The sequence below is a fragment of the Diabrotica virgifera genome, chromosome 5 (assembly GCF_917563875.1).
Source record: "Diabrotica virgifera virgifera chromosome 5, PGI_DIABVI_V3a".
NCBI lineage: Eukaryota > Metazoa > Arthropoda > Insecta > Coleoptera > Chrysomelidae > Diabrotica > Diabrotica virgifera.
Genome location: NC_065447.1, coordinates 197,109,363 through 197,122,914, shown reverse-complemented (window position 1 = coordinate 197,122,914; position 13,552 = coordinate 197,109,363). Strand labels below are relative to the sequence as shown.

The window sequence follows — 13,552 nt, the reverse complement described above, 5'->3', positions numbered from 1 at the left end:
GATTGCTGTGATGGTAGCCAACCTCCGATAGGAGACGATACTGCAAGAAGAAGAAGATTGAACAAGTGGACAAAATTAAATACTTAGGAGTCTGGATTACGGAAGATCTATGTAAATCCAATATCAGAAATTCGATCAAGAATAGAGCAATCAAGAGCAAACCTTTTTGAAGATGAGGAAATTTCGGAGTAACCAAAGACTCAATCTGAAAATCCGATATCGGATTGCAAGATGTTCTTCTTCTTATTGCGCCGTCTCCTTTCGTAGGTTGGCGATCCAAACGGCAACTGTAGCTTTGTCAACTGCTCAAAGAGCGGTCAAACCATTTTCTCAGGTCCTTCAGCCACGAGTTCTGGCGTCTTCCTACCGATCTTTTGCCCTGTACTTCACCTTCCAATATAATTTAAAGTAGTTCATATCTTTCCCCTCTCAACACATGGCTCAAGTATTGTATTTTTAACAAAATCAATGGGAAAATCCCAGTAGCTGGCTGTATACCATAATTAAAAATCATACAGAACAAGTAAAAACTTCGTTTGTACAATGGTATAAAAAGTCTATTGAAAAACTATTAAAAAGTCATCCAAAAGGATTCGCAAAACGTTTTCGATCTAGATCAGATCATCTTCAGAGCGTTCTGCTTAGTAGATGAAACTAGCAACCTTATAAAATAGGTGACATCGAGAAATATGATTTACATGTTGATAATCTGATGTTAGTAGCGACTCCAAGTCGATGTTAAAAGATAAATTTGTTAAGAGTGCTCAAAGGGCAACATGATGCACTGCTCGATAAGAACGTAAGGTTCAATGGACACAGACCAAGTCGCTACTAACATCAGATTATCAACATGTAAATCATATTTCTCGATGTCACCTATTTTATAAGGTTGCTAGTTTCATCTACTAAGCAGAACGCACTGAAGATGATCTGATCTAGATCGAAAACGTTTTGCGAATCCTTTTGGATGACTTTTTAATAGTTTTTCAATAAACTTTTTATACCATTGTACAAACGAAGTTTTTACTTGTTCTGTATGATATTCATTGTATATTTCTTTCTTGGCTTATTCCTAGTAATTCTTTTTGTTTGTTCATGCGCCGAAGTATAATATCATTGTTGGAAACTTTTTGTACCCACGGAATTCTCAGCATCCGTTTGTATATATATGTACATCTCAAAGGCATCTATTCTCTTTTCTGTTTCAGAGGGTAAAATGAGATATCCACTCTATTCTTCTTATGATGCCGAAGCTTGGACTGATAATGTCGACTTAATGAGGAAGCTGGAAGCTTTTCAGATGTGGCTATTTAGGATAAATTTGAAAATACCATGGACCGATCATATTACGAACGAAATGGTCTTGCACAGAATGGGAAGAAACAGAACTTTTGATCACCATTAAAAGGACAAAGAGAGCATATTTTATTTGGGGCACATACTTAGAAATGATAAGTAAGAGTTGTTGCAATTAATTATGAAGGGTAAAATCGAAGCAAAAAGGTGTTGTGGAAGATGACAAAAAGGGGTCCTGGTAGATGACAAATATCCTGGCTGAAAAACAAGCGAATTGACCGGGTTAAACACACAGACGTTTTTAAAAAAAGATGAAGATACAGACGAATTGGCAATGGTTATAGCCAACCTTCATTAGTGGAGTCGGCACTAGAAGAAGAAGAAGATTCCATGACATACACATCAGAAATCAATACATGAGTCACTCAAGTTCCAATAATTTCTAACATTTTACAATTACTCAGCCAGATCTGTTTTAGCTCATTTTCTGTAATATCTGGAAGTTTTCTTTTTTCAACTGAATATATTAAATATTCTCTTAGCTTATAGCACTACAACGATGAAAAAATGTTATCCATGTCACTATAAGTGACATGATTATGATTATTCAGAGACACCGAAAATAAACACCCACACCTTCAAAGTGAACCAGGAAACTCAGACATTGATAAGAATTTGGTGTTTGTCTTAAATTTAGAACAAACTAAAAATATACTATACATAGAAATGGGGACAACCCACTATTATAATACTTATTTTATTGTAATACAATTTGGTACACACATCTTGATAAAAACAATAAATAGAATTTCAGCCATATCAGTTTAAGTTTTCATTTTTATTCATTTTTTTTATTTGACAACCACTAAAAATTTTAACTTGTAAGTTTAGTATAGTAGGCTCGGAAATCGGCTAGGATATTTTTAAACCGAATATAACAAAATTCAGTTTGGCAACATTGTGTGAATACCAAGTCTTCTCAAATATCAACAGAACAGTAATTTAGTCCAGACAGATTAATATATTTTTTTACCAACAAAAATGAGATGTTTTTAACCCAATAGTGTTTCAAATATGATGTGCAAAATACTTTTGAGATCGGTTCCGCTAATGAACTTTTTTTTTTATTCTTTAAAGTAGAAAAAAAAGTTTAATTTATACCAAACATTGATACCGCCACTTTTTTGCGCATTTTACCCAAATTCCGTTTCTACTATACCGATCATAATTTAGGTGCGAGCGATCCTTAGTTTTTTTGAAGGTCACTTACGATTCCTAGACCAAGAGAAAATTTCCATCTGCAGCATTTGTATGATTTTGATTCTACCTCTAATATATCTGCTATTACGCCAGTCTATGAGGACAAGAACAGGATAGTACCTCCGAATTCTATCCTACTGCATGGGTTTTCATGAAATTTTGGGAATAGCCTCTACTTATCTCCTAATTCAAAGTCTACCCTATATCGTTAAAACGCATATATACAATGGCGCTTTTATCTTGAGGGCGGTTCCCACCTCTTCGCGGGGTTGGAAATTTTTTTGGTTAAAATAACCACGGAAATGGCTAGAGAACCAAATTCTAAGCAAAAACTGTTCTACATTTTTTTTTAAACTCAACATTTTTTGAGTTATTCGTGGTTGAAAATTGGTCATTTTCATTAAAACATAACACCTTTTCGAACGGTTTTTTGCGAATACCTTAAAAACTATGAGATTCTTTCCTTCATAAATCTTCTAGTTATAATACAAAATAAGATATCGTAGGTGAAAAGAGTTTGTTTTTTTGGTGCATGCTCAAATCGGTGTATTCAAATTGTAATAACAGAGAAACGGTCGATTTAAGGTGTATAATGTTACCAATACCTTTTGTAGTAACCTTTATAATGAACAATATTAAATGTCGATTACATTCAAACTAAGCGAGATATGCTGCAAAAAAATTGATGACTAATGTATTTTAAGACAAAATGAGAAGTATATTTAACGCGTCATCCACCAGAATTTAAATGCATCATTTTTTCTTCTACAATACCTTTTACTATAGTGTTATTTCTATGATCAAAAAATTGGACGGGTTTAAAATGAATAGTTTTTAAAAAAAATAAGATCAAATTATAGAGCGCATTTTTAAATTTTTAAACCCTACTTTTTTTAATCATATCTTTTTTTCATATCTCTTATCATTTTCGAGTTACATAGATAAAGGAAGATTTTTAAGAAAATTTAAAAATGCGCTCTTTAATTTGATCTTATTTTTTCAAAACCTGTTTATTTTAGACCCGTCCAAGTTTTTGAACATAGAAATAACACTATATTAAAAGGTATTGTAGAAGGAAAACGATGCATTTAAATTCTGTTGGATAAGGGGTTAAATATACTTCTCATTTTTTCTTAAAATACATTAGTCATTAATTTTTTTGCAGCGCATATCTAACTTAGTTTGAATATAATCGACATTTAATATTGATCATTTTAAATGTATTTTCAAGGACTACAAAATGTATAGGTAGCATTATATGTCTAAAATCGACCGTTTCTCTGTTATTTCAAGTTGAATACACCGACTTGAGCATGTACCAAAAAAAAACAAACTCTTTTTACCTACCATATCTCGTTTTGTATTACAACTAGAAGATTTATGAAGAAGCTAATCTCTTTGTTTTTTCATAAGCTACAAAAATATTTTATATAGTTTTTTTAGTTAGATGCATAGTTTTTAAGGTATTCGCCGAAGACCGTCCGAAAAGGTGTAATTTTTCAATGAAAATCGTCAATTTTCAATCACGAATAACTCAAAAAGTATCGAGTTTTCAAAAAAAATTATAGAGCATTTTTTGCTTAGAATTAGGTTCTCTATCCACTTCCGTGGTTATTTTAGCCCAAAAATTTTCCACCCCCGAGAAGGGGTGGGAACCGCCCTCCAAGATAAAAGCGCCATGGTATATAGGGTAGACTTTATTTCTTGAGCTATTCCCTACTTACTGTGAATTCGAAGCCAAATACCCTCATTGACTGCCCTATAGATACTATAAAATAGACGTAACCACATATTACAGAAATCTGTTGTGCGTAGTTTTCCCCAATCAAATATACCTATTGCGGTAATAAATCAGATTTCTTTACATAATACTCTCACTTCAGATGATTCTTTGTAATGTTTATAACCAATACTACGACCTAAATCGGTTTACAGATTTTCTTGAAAACTAAAATATCTGACATACATTTTTTTATCTTTTTTTTATATTTACCCAGATTTTCACAATGTTGTACAATAATATTATCAAAGATAAGAACTTTTTACGTAAATAAAAAATCTGCTAGTCTTTACCACAACGTTACAATACAACACTACAAAATTATTATATTATTATATCCTTATTATTATAAATACAGTGATTATTTACATACACCAACATCTCAAATATTTAAAATGGGATATCAGAGAGAAAGTAGGGTACCGTTGCTTATTGTGTAAACTTACATATTTGTATATAAAAACTTATTTATTGTATGTACCGTACTGCAAACAACAACAGTGTAAAATATTTTTTTCGTCAAAAATTAGATGTCCAAATAAAATGAATCTACGAGAATATTGTATCAGAAGCCTAACTACAGGGGTCGGCATAAGTCAGGCAACAAATTTCCATTAAGGGGGTGGGTACGTAGTTTCGGCTCTAACGTTATTTAAATGGGATTCATTTTTTTCAAATCCTGAGAAAACTAATAAGTATTTTTGAAAAAAATAAACGCAGAATGAAAGATTATGTTCTTACCGAGGGCCGAAAGTCCCTGAAAACTTCTGTAATGTTTATTTTAATAAGTTACAGGGGTGAAAAACTAAGAGAAAATGTAGTGTGATTTTTAATTTCAAATATCTCCTTCAAAAGAAACTTTTTATTTATTCTAAGGGACTTTCGGCCCTCGATAATAATTTAGTCTTTCATTCTGCGTTTAAATTTTTTAAAAATATTTTATTAGTTTTTTCAAGATTTGAAAAAAATGAAAAAAATGGACACCATGTCCGTGGTGATATTTTCCAAATCGAACATTCGCTATCTTTGTCATACAACGCACTGAGTCAAATATAATATGATGACAAGACAGTGACAATTTTAAATATTTGACAGGGAATATTTTGAGTTTTTATATCGAAAAAAAATCAATGTTTTTCGATATTATACTCATTTACGATTCACTCAATTTTTGCCGTAGAAAAATGTTTTTCAAACCAAGTTCTTGGGATTTAAATAACCTACAATTTCATATTTAAACATTTTTTCGTGTCTCTGATGCTAATCTTTCTATTCTGAAGAAAATGGCATTTTTTACCAAACTACAAAAATTCGTTATTCGCTTTTAACTCCAGTTCTTTTAAAACCAATCACTCTAAGCCTGTCAAAATTTTGGAATCTATTATTAATACATAAATAAAGAAGTATGAAAAAGACCAATGACTAAAAACACCGCTAACTTACATTATTAAGCTTCCAATTGGATTTCTCCTTTTTTTTTCAAAAAAATATATTGATTTTTTAACCGTAACTCTTTTATTTTTAACCTAGAAAGTTTGGTACAAAATAATTTTGTAGGACTCTACAAGATCTATAAGGCTATTAATATTAAATCCATTTATAATTCTAAGTCACAAAACGAGGTGACTGTAAAAGGGTTGGTAAAGGTGGTTTTTGCATGGTATTACAAGTTTTAATTGTCAATAGCTCACTCAGTTTTTGCCATAAAAAATAATTCTGCTAACTCCGTTCTTGGGAATTAAATAACCTACAATTTTAGATTTACATATATTTTCGTATCTCTGATGCTAATCTTTCTATTCTGAAGAAAAGGGCATTTTTTACCAAACTACAAAAATTCGTTATTCGCTTTTAACTCCATTTTTTTTAAACTAATCATTCTAAGCCGCTTAAACCTCTAGAACCTATTAATAATGCATAAATATAGAAGACCAAATAAGGTCAATGGCTAATTTTAATTAGGGTGGTAAATAGGGGGAAGTTTCCGATCACTTTTTCGCTGAAAAAAATAGGGACTAACATTCTTTTCATAATAAGTCACTTAACTTTTGAGCTAGAGACTTTTTTTATTTCTGTAGATAGATATTTTTAAATACTTTAAATTAGTTTGAACAAGTTATCCTCGAAAAATGCATAGTTTTCCCGTCTTTTGAGTTTGAAACTACAATATTTAGCATTCGACGAAGAAGAGCTAACATATAATAAAGTATACCTTGATTAATATTGGTCTTAAAGAAAATTAAAAAAAATCAATTTTGTTTATTTTTTCAAAAGGTACATTTTTGTTAAGCAAAGTTGTTTTGATAAAACGAAAACTTTTTGAGTTATTAGCAGAAAAGTGATTAAAAACATTGATTTTTTCGATATAAAACTAACACTTTCGATAGCGAATAAATCGAAAACTAAATTTTATCAAAAAGATGTATAGAACGTTTTTTGTTTAGAATGAATGTTTTTACCAAGTTTTCGGCCAAAATAAAATAAAAAATTTTCACCCCCATGGTAAAAGCGCCTTTCGGCCTCATATAGATTTTGATCCTTGGACTATCTACTACTTATTCTCAAATTTTCAAGCAAATCGATCTATTCTGTAAAAATTGCGAGGTTTGTCCTATTTTAAGCTTAATTACTTGGACTATACAGCGGTTTCAGTAGAGTGCCTGAACTGTAGTTTTAATTCTAATTCAGTGTCATGAACTGAATACATTGAGGAAGGGAGAGCCGTTTATCTCAATTTGATCATTCAGAGTTATATCTTTATTTTGTAACTTATTAATTTCATTCTAATAAAGACAGCTTAAGGTTTTTATTTTGAATATGGAGAATTTGATATTGGTCATTAAAATAATGTATACCTATGATTTAAAAGGGGAAATATGTACATAGAATCTGTTTTTTTATTTAAACCCCTTTTGTGTGTCTGCTATAAGTTTGTTAAAGGTTCTACCAGTTTGACCGATGTAAGTTTTTGGGCAGTCATCACATGTAAGTGCTTTTTCTGTTGACGCTTGTTGTTCTTAATATATTTGCTCCTAATTACTTTTACCGTACTACACCAAATAGATCACTACAATATGAACTAACTCAGAAAACACTTGGGAGCAAAAAATAAAACAAAGGCATGCTGAGTGACACCGAAATGACGACATAGAAAATTACCGAGATCACGTCGAACGAATAAATGAAAAATACTTGATACAACACTATAGAGCCACCAGATATCACGAGATATCGCGAGATACAACCCATAATATCGCGAGAGTTTGGATGATAGGTAAATATGATTATATCGAACTAAAAAGAGAAGGAAAAACATTGCATAGAATAATGCGAGTAAATGACAATATTGTTAATGGAAGTATACACCTACAAACAAAAATCTTAGAAACAAAAAAAAGAAGACAAACATAACATAGCAAAAAAGAGACGGAATTTTCTATTTCTGCGTGAAATGGACGGAGGTCTATTTAAAAGATATACATACAGTAAAACCTATTTATCTGCAACCGCCAAGAGAAGACACGACAGACGTTCGTTAAGCGGTGCAAGTGACCTTGACGGTTTCAGTTAAATCTATTTAGGTATACATACATACAAACATTCAATTTAGAGAAACAAATAGTCAATCAAGTTGGATATGAACAGAACCAAGAACGAAAAAATGAATATATCAAATATAATATGCTTGTATGTAAGTTTGAAGACGATACTAAACAGTAGAAACAAAATTAAAATAAGTTTTGTCGATAAAGGATATACGAGTATGGTTTTAGATATATTAATTCTTTAGTTTTAATTTGAAAAATAATCTAATATAATTATTCTATAGTTTTTCTTCATTTAATATTCTGCACATGAATATTTATTAATAACATACTTACTTATTTCGATGCATGATCTATGAAGACTAATGGACAGTGATTGGAACTTACCTAGAACAAAAGATCAGATTAGTATTTAATTTTAAAATAAAATCTAAACAAAGTAGCCAAAGTGTTTTGAAAGCTTGTAAAGCAGTAACCAGTAAGAGTTAAATTCTCTCCTTCACTCTCCGCTCTACCCCCTAAACTTATTCAGTTAACACTATTATCCCAGTATAACAAACAGTAATGACACTCTTGGACCTTGATGAAGTCACGCATTTTTCTCTGCGCAGACAGATTGAGGCGAAAAGTCGCAGAACGCAGACGCTGAACTCCTTGCGCTTCTGCATACTTTTAATCTTGAAGCTCAGACTAGCTCAACTAACAAGTCGTCTAATATTTCTAACCCTAAGCCCTACAATAGGGCTTTTAGTAATTTTGATTACCAGAAAGATTTTTCGTTGAGCCAGTCCGGTAGAAACTGTTCGAATCAGATGACAGATAAGATGGCTAAAAAACGAGACTTCAAAAACTTCAAAGGTGCCGACGAAAGTGTCGTCACTACTGTTTGTTTTTAATACTGTGCTATTATAAATTTAGGTCTGGATCCCGCGTAAGAAAAAAAAGTTGATTAATAGCAAGCTGAAAATTTTTTAATAGCTTAAGGGTGTCTAGTCGGACAAACTTTGATGTATGGGAACACTTGAACAGGGGAAGTTTTAATTGTGGAACAGGTTAAAAATTTGAAACGTCAGACTACGAAAACGTCCCATGTATTTTGTCGGACAGAACTTTCAATTCATTTGTTACCCTTTCATTAAACTGTCCTGCAAAAATCAGACTGCTATTTATCACCAACTGGGCATTTTAATGAGTGGAACACGTAGAATATGTCAAATGACAGGAATTATGACAGGTGACAAATAGCAGTCTGATTTTTGCATGAGAGTTTAATGAAAGGGTAACAAATTAATTAGAAGTTCTGTCCAACAAAATACATGGGACGTTTTCGTGGTCTGACGTTCCAAATTTTTAACCTGTTTCACAATTAAAACTTCCCCTGTTCCAGTGTTCCCATACATCAAAATTTGTCCGACCAGACACCCTTAAGCTATTAACAAATTTTCAGCTTGCTATTAATCAACTTTTTTTTCATACGCGGCGTCCGGACCTAACTGTAGACGTACAGTAAAAATACATTATTTGAGAAAGGTACTCTGTCTAAACAGCTGTAGTGAAACTAAATTATAATAAATCTAGTGGAATTGAGGAAATCGCTATTTGTATAACAAGGGAGGAAAAGGCACTTTACTCCCATGTTATACATATGGTTTTTCCACCTTCCTCAAATAACAAGTCATTTTTTCATTTTTACTTAATTTATTTATGTAACTAACCAACAAAATTTATTAGAACTAAAACTAACAAGTAGGTACAATATAACTGTCAACTGTCAAATATAAGTCAAATTATTAATGTAAACATTGTTTATAAATCAAAATAACAATTTACTGTTTTTACCATTCTGCAAAATACTGTTTTATAAATAAAACTGTTAAAATACTGTTTTTATATTCTGTTTTATAAATAAACGTTAAAATGTGTAGATTCTTACGTAATACAAAATAGATATTGTACAGGGCGTCAATAAGTTATATTTCATAAATGAAATACAATGCCGTCACTTTTACTTTTCCTCCCTAGGGAGGAAAAGTATAACTTTGCTCCCTACAATCAGGTCCGGAAAAGTATACTTTCGGTAGAGGTAGGTGGAAAACAAGTTTTTATTGTTTTATTATTAGGTAAATAGAGACATGACTATTCTATTTTATTCTTCATAAAGATATTCTGACATAACTGAGCTACCATGCATTTCCAAATCAAGTATAATATTATCTTCTCGTTTTATTCCATTCCACATTTAGTTCAGGCTGTATCGTCGCCCCCGTTAGGTAAATTATTCCGATTCGATTTTTTTGCACAAACTTACTCAAAAAAAGGTCCCTATAACAAATCAACAGGGTGCCAGGCGGTACCGTGGTCGAAAAATTGTTTAAACAATTTTTTTAAACATATTCATAAAAATATTTTTTTCAGTTCGGGCAATTTTTTTTTAGATCATTTGGGTCTTTCGGGGCAAAAAAGGTCCCGTGTGATTTTTCTCTAAAATTGATTGTTGTCGAGTTATAAGCGATTTCAAATTTGAAAAATGCGAAAATGACCATTTTTATTGATTAATAACTCGGTTAAAAATTATTATTATGAAAGCCAAAAGTCACCAAATCAAAGTTTAAAGCCCCCTACAACATTCTGAAATTTTTGTCATTATTTTATTACTAAGCTGTTATTTTTAATTATTAACAATGAGCGCTAAGAGCGTATTGAGTCGGCCGTCTATGTGAGTGCGAGTGAGACTCACCATTGGACGGCCGGAATGGTGCATCTCTTTCGCACTCACCATTAACGGCCGCCTAATACGAGCTTAGCGCTTATCGTTAATAATTTAAAACAACCGCTTAGTAATAAAATAATTACACAAATTTCTTCAGGATCTCGTGGGGGGACTTTAAACTATGATTTGGTGACTTCCTGACTTTCATGATAGTAATTTTTAACCGAGTTATTAAGAGTTGAAAATGGTTATTTTCGCGTTTTTCAAATTTTAAATCGCGTATAACTCGACAACAGTCAATTTTAGAGAAAAATCACAAGAGACCCTTTTTGCTCAAAATGAACCAAATGATTTAAAAAAAATTGTTGGAAGTGAAAAAAGTTAGTTTGTGGAAAAAATCGAATTGGAATAATTTACCTAACGGGGGCGACGATACAGCATGGACTAATTTGGAATTTTTCGAATTAAAGGTAACTATGTCAATCTATACATTTTTGGTACTTCTTACTCGATATCCTGTTCTTGTTTCATGTAACCGTATTAGTATTCGGAACCATACAGTTCGTCCTTCAAATAATAGTTCAATTACATAGTTTAATACATGTTTAATAGTTTAGGTGTGCCATTTAGTGTGAAAATACCTTCTGTATTCATATTATATATGATAGAGATCTTTAAAAAGTAATTTACCGGTAGTTTAACGTAAAAACCCGGAAGTAACTTGCTCGACGGTACTGAGTTTATAAGGTCACGTCCTTTTGCGACTGCTAGAATTTTAGATACTAGCTAGAGATGTTAAGGAAATATGGGAACGGTTCCGTTTTTGTTTTCGTTCGTTTTTTTTTCAAATGTAAATAATAATTTTTTATCGCAAGATTAGTGTTGTCTTTCAGAGTGTGCTAAGCTTATTAAGAGGAGTGACAGTTTCTTCTTCTTAACTGCCCTATCAAGTCCCCTGATGTTGGCGATTAACATGGCGAAACTGTCTATGTCTCGAGCTATTCTAAATAGTTGATCTGCTTTCTTTATTCCTGTCCACTCCCTGATATTTTTCAACCAAGAGGCCTGCTTTCTACCAATTCCTTTGCGTCCTTCGATTTTACCCATCATAATAAGTTGAAGAATATTATATCGGTCTCCCCTTACTACGTGTACAAAATATTCTACATTTGATATTATCATGCAGCTCGCGAGTAGCATTTGCTCTCTTAAGGCTGCCACATTTGTCAGCATAGCCGTCCATGGTATTTTTAGTGTACGTCTGTGCAGCCACATTTCAAAGACCTCCAAACGATTAATGGTGGATATTTTTAATGTCCATGCTTCGACACCGTATAAGAGGACTGACCAAACGTAATATTAATCATACGCTTTCGAAGTTGAAGTGGCAAGTTATCATTACAAAACAATGACCTCATTTTTAAAAATGTTGTGCGGGTTATCTCGATTCTACATTTTATCTCTTTATCTGGATCTAGTTGTTCATGTTCAGTAATATGGCAACTAAGACATTTAAAACTAGGTACTCTTTAAATTATATGACCATCAACATATCGTCGTACTAGAACAATACTAAGACAACTTAAAAAATATAGTTTCGAGTAAATTGAGTTTTAAATTTCCTCCATAGAAAGTATGAAATAAAACTATTTTATATCAGTTTATTGCATTGTTTCTTAAATGTTATGGTGCCCTATTTGTTCTTGAGTGTGTTTAGAGTTCAACTGAAAATTTGAAATAATAAATAATGAGAATAATCTGAGATTTTGTAACATGTGCTCCTCTTACACTTTAAAAATTTTTGATATACATATACAATTTATCTTTGCTAAGTGTTGAAGTTGTCCTAGTATTGTATTTATTTTTTGTAGTATTCTTTAAAAATATCTTAATTTTTCTTCAGCTTATCCTAGGATTTCACCAATTCTATTTTTCAACAATTAATTTTGTATTGTATTGTATTTATTTTTTGTAGTATTCTTTAAAAATATCTTAATTTTTCTTCAGCTTATCCTAGGATTTCACCAATTCTATTTTTCAACAATTAATTTTGTTACTATTATTAGCATTTAAAAATATCCCACTGTTACACTATTTTTTGACGCACTTGACCACTTTGTCTTGTTTCATTGATTTTTCAAGTTATCTTTACACAATTATTCGCAAAAAAATGCAGTAAGTATTGTAATTTTTTATTTTTTACTGAAACTTCAAGAAATAGCAAACATAATATTATTACATAAATTTATAAAATGAAATCAAATATTACCAACTGGTTAAATCATTTATACTAAAATTCCACTTAATAAACAATAATAAATTGAAAAAAAAACTTCCGGGAACATTTTTTAATCGCTAACTTCTTGATCTTGTTGTTGACCTTTCTTGTACGGTTTTAGATTAAAAACAAATCGTGATGTTCAGCGGGGATATGTCGGATTAAACTTAAAAGATCTTCTTTTTTCTTAAACGGAATTTTAGGGCGTTCCATATAAGCTGGAGCAATATTGTCAACTTCATTCATTCGAACGATAATTTGTTTAAATGAATCGGTACCAAAAGTTTCCTTGTAGAAAATAATATTTGGGCTTTCTTTGGTCACTCGCAGTACATTAATATTGCTCCAGAGTATTTTCTCTCCAATTGAATTTTTAGAAAAACTTGCAAAATTCATGCTAAACTTTTTCCAATCTAAAATATCAAAAAATTGAAAATTATTAACCATATAAGGCTTTCCTGTTTTTTTGGCTAATTTTATGATCATTGCCATTTCCTGTGGAGTTAAAATAGGTCCACTCAGTAAAGCTCTTTTTTTGGCAGACTCTATGCAGGAATGCATAGATAATGATGCATCAATGTTTTAAAAATTTCTGAGTATTTTTCTTGTCCGCTCAGACACCGAATACATTTTAATAAACAGAAGACACATGTTTTCCAAACGAATTTAAAAAACCACTTCTA

The 13,552-nt window shown here is 31.5% G+C and overlaps 1 protein-coding gene across 3 annotated transcripts in view; it reads right to left on the bottom strand.

Moving 5' to 3' along the window:
* LOC114324907 (uncharacterized) overlaps positions 1-13,552 on the bottom strand; it is a 359,531-nt gene that overhangs the window by 184,994 nt on the left and 160,985 nt on the right. The window lies entirely within an intron of this gene.